This window comes from Scyliorhinus torazame, chromosome 4 (assembly GCF_047496885.1).
Source record: "Scyliorhinus torazame isolate Kashiwa2021f chromosome 4, sScyTor2.1, whole genome shotgun sequence".
Lineage (NCBI taxonomy): Eukaryota > Metazoa > Chordata > Chondrichthyes > Carcharhiniformes > Scyliorhinidae > Scyliorhinus > Scyliorhinus torazame.
In genome coordinates this window covers 31,392,124-31,396,107 of record NC_092710.1, presented here as the reverse complement: position 1 = coordinate 31,396,107, position 3,984 = coordinate 31,392,124, and positions in this window count along the sequence as shown.

The window sequence follows — 3,984 nt, the reverse complement described above, 5'->3', positions numbered from 1 at the left end:
CCTCTCTCTCGCTGCGGCCCCCTCTCTCTCGCTGCGGCCCCCTCTCTCTCGCTGCGGCCCCCTCTCTCTCGCTGCGGCCCCCTCTCTCTCGCTGCGGCCCCCTCTCTCTCGCTGCGGCCCCGTCTCTCTCGCTGCGGCCCCCTCTCTCTCGCTGCGGCCCCCTCTCTCTCGCTGCGGCCCCCTCTCTCTCGCTGCGGCCCCCTCTCTCTCGCTGCGGCCCCCTCTCTCTCGCTGCGGCCCCCTCTCTCTCGCTGCGGCCCCCTCTCTCTCGCTGCGGCCCCCTCTCTCTCGCTGCGGCCCCCTCTCTCTCGCTGCGGCCCCCTCTCTCTCGCTGCGGCCCCCTCTCTCTCGCTGCCTCCCCCTCTCTCTCGCTGCCTCCCCCTCTCTCTCGCTGCCTCCCCCTCTCTCTCGCTGCCTCCCCCTCTCTCTCGCTGCCTCCCCCTCTCTCTCGCTGCCTCCCCCTCTCTCTCGCTGCCTCCCCCTCTCTCTCGCTGCCTCCCCCTCTCTCTCGCTGCCTCCCCCTCTCTCTCGCTGCCTCCCCCTCTCTCTCGCTGCCTCCCCCTCTCTCTCGCTGCCTCCCCCTCTCTCTCGCTGCCTCCCCCTCTCTCGCGCTGCCTCCCCCTCTCTCGCGCTGCCTCCCCCTCTCTCCCGCTGCCTCCCCCTCTCTCCCGCTGCCTCCCGCTCTCTCCCGCTGCCTCCCCCTCTCTCCCGCTGCCTCCCCCTCTCTCCCGCTGCCTCCCCCTCTCTCCCGCTGCCTCCCCCTCTCTCCCGCTGCCTCCCCCTCTCTCCCGCTGCCTCCCCCTCTCTCCCGCTGCCTCCCCCTCTCTCCCGCTGCCTCCCCCTCTCTCCCGCTGCCTCCCCCTCTCTCCCGCTGCCTCCCCCTCTCTCCCGCTGCGCCACTCGCTCTGCGCCCCCAGTGTCTGAGTGAGTGTGTAAGTGCGAGTGAGTGTGTATAACAGTGAATGAGTGTGTCAGAGTCAGTGTGGATGTGAGTGTGTCATACAGTGAGTGAGTGTAAGAGTGAGAATTGGTGAGAACTAGTGTGTGTGAGAGTGAGTCAGTACGAGTGTGTGTGTGTAAGTGTGTGAAGAGTGTGTTTGAATAAGAGTGACTGAGTGTATAAGAGTGAGCGTGTGAGTGAATGTGAATGTGCGAGTCTGTGGGCGTGGTTGTGAGCGGGTTGGTGTGTGAGTGATTAGTGTGTGAGTGGGTATGTGAGTGTGAGTGATTGCAAGTGTGGGTGTGTGTGTAAGACTGAGCGAGTTAATGTGTAAAAGTGAGTGAGTATGTGTGTGTAAGTGTGTGCGTATGTAAGAATGTGTGTGTAATAGTGTGTGAGTGAGGATGTGAGTGAGTGTGAGTATGTAAGATTGTGTGTGTGTGAGACAGTGTGTAAGAATGATAGTGTTTGTGTAAGTGTAAGTGTGAGTGTGTAAGTGTGAGTGTAAGAGGATTGTGCAAGCGTGAGTGTGAGTGAGGAATTGTGTGTAAGTGAGTGTGAACAACTGAGTGTGTCTGTGTCTGAGTGAGAGTGATTGAGCGTGTAGGAGTGAGTGAATGTGTGAGTGTGAGTGTATGAGTGAGGATGTGAGTGTCTGAGTATGTATGAGTGAGTGAGTGTGAATGAGTAATTGTGTGTAAGTTAGTGTGAATGAGTGAGTCAGTCTGTGTGTGAGCGAGAGTGAGTGCATGTGTAAGAGTGAGTGAGTGTGAGTGAATAATTGTGTGTGAGTGAGTCTGATCCTGAGTGAGTGTGTGTGAGTGAGTGAGCGTGTGAGTGCATGTGTGAGGATGTGTGTGCCTGAGTATGTATGACTGAGTGAGTGTGAGTGAGAGAGTGTGTAAGAGTCGGGGTGTAAGAGTGAGTGTGTGATTGGGTGAGTTAGTGTGTGTGTAAAAGTGAGTGTGGATGTAAGAGTTAGTGTGAGTGATTGTGTAAGTGTAAGTGTATAAGTGAGTGAGAGTGTAAGTGTGAATTAGTTAGCGTGCATGAGTATGTGAGTGAGTGTGTAATGGTGAGTGTGTAAGAGTGAGCGAGTCTGTGTGTGTGTATGTCAGAGTGAGTGATTGTGTAAGTCAGTTTGAGTGTGTGTGAGTGTGTGAGAGAGAGTTGGCGTGTAAGAATGAGTGAGTGGATTATTGAGTGAAAGAGTGTATCTGTATGTAATAGTGAGCATGTGATTGACTGTGTTGGGGTGAGTGTGAGTGATTATGTAAGAGTGAGTGTGAGTTAGCATGTGGGAGTGACAGTGTGTCAGAGTCACAGTGTGTCAGAGTGACAGTGTGTGTGTGAGAGTGAGTGTGAGTGTGTTTAAGACTGAGTGATAGTGTGTGAGTGATAGTGTGTGAGTGATAGTGTGTGAGTGATAGTGTGTGAGTGATAGTGTGTGAGTGATGGTGTGTGTGAGTGGGTGTGTGTGAGTGGGTGTGTGTGAGTGGGTGTGTGTGAGTGGGTGGGGGTGAGTGGGTGGGGGTGAGTGGGTGTGGGGGTGAGTGGGTGTGGGGGTGAGTGGGTGTGGGGGTGAGTGGGTGTGGGGGTGAGTGGGTGTGGGGGTGAGTGGGTGTGGGGGTGAGTGGGTGTGGGGGTGAGTGGGTGTGGGGGTGAGTGGGTGTGGGGGTGAGTGGGTGTGGGGGTGAGTGGGTGTGGGGGTGAGTGGGTGTGGGGGTGAGTGGGTGTGGGGGTGAGTGGGTGTGGGGGTGAGTGGGTGTGGGGGTGAGTGGGTGTGGGGGTGAGTGGGTGTGTGTGAGAGACCGATTGAGTGTGGAATCAGCGTGCAATAATGAGTGAGTCTGTAGTAATGAGTGAGTTTCAGTGTGTAAGTGAGTGTGAGTGAGTGATTGTGTAATGGTGAGTGAGTGTGAGTCGAGGTGTGTAAGAGTGAGTTAATGAGTGAGAGTATGTTAGTGAGTGATTGTGCAAGAGTGTGTGAGTATGTGTGTGTGTGAGACTGATTGAGTGAGTGTGTGAGAGTGAGTGAGTGTGGAATCAGTGTGTAATAATGAGTGAGTCTATAGGAATGAGTGAGTTTCGGTGTGTAAGTGAGTGTGAGTGAGTGTGTAAGCGTGAGTTAAATCCACTCGATTAGATTGCACACTGTATCGCACTGCAGTGTATCTGTTAACTGTGAGTGTGTGCAAGAGTGAGCGAGTCAGTGTGTGTGATTGTGTAAGTGAATTTGAGTGTGTGAGCGAGTTAGTGTGTAAGAATGAGTGAGTGTGCGAGTGTGTGTAATAGTGGGGGTGAGTGTGTGTAAGAGTGAATGATTAAGTGTGTGAGGGAGTGCGAGTTTGTAGCAGTGTGTGTGAGTGAATGTATAAGAGTGAGTGTGTGAGTGAGTGTGTAAGAGAGTGAGTGTGTGTGTGATTGAATGTGTAAAGGTGAGTGGGGGGTGTGAGTGAGTGTTTAAGTGTGAGAGAGTGTGTGTGAGAGACTGAGTGAGTGTGTGAGAGTAAGTGAGTGTGTAATAATGAGTGAGGGTGTAGGAATAAGAGTGTGAGTGAGTGTGTAATGGTGAGCGAGTGTGAGTCAGGGTGTGTAAGAGTGAGTTAGTGAGTGTGTTAGTGAGTGATTGTGTACGACTGTGTGAGTGAGTGTGTAAGCGTGAGTTAAATCCACTCGATTAGATTGCACACTGTATCGCACTGCAGTGTATCTGTTAACTGTGAGTGTGTGCAAGAGTGAGCGAGTCTTGCACGACTAGAGAGCTCGATTAGATTCCAGTCTGTAACTCACTCCCGGGTATCTGTTATTCAATATATAAACCATTGTGAACCCCTCGATTAGATTCCAGTCTGTAACTCACTCCCAGGTACCTGTTATTCTATATATAAACACGCCTGAATCCCTCAATTAGATTCCAGTCTGTAACTCACTCCCGGGTATCTGTTATTCTATACATAAACACCCCTGAATCCCTCAATTAGATCCTGCTCCTATTCCTTGTGGTCTGTTATTGCTAATTATCTCTCTGTTTATCTATTTCA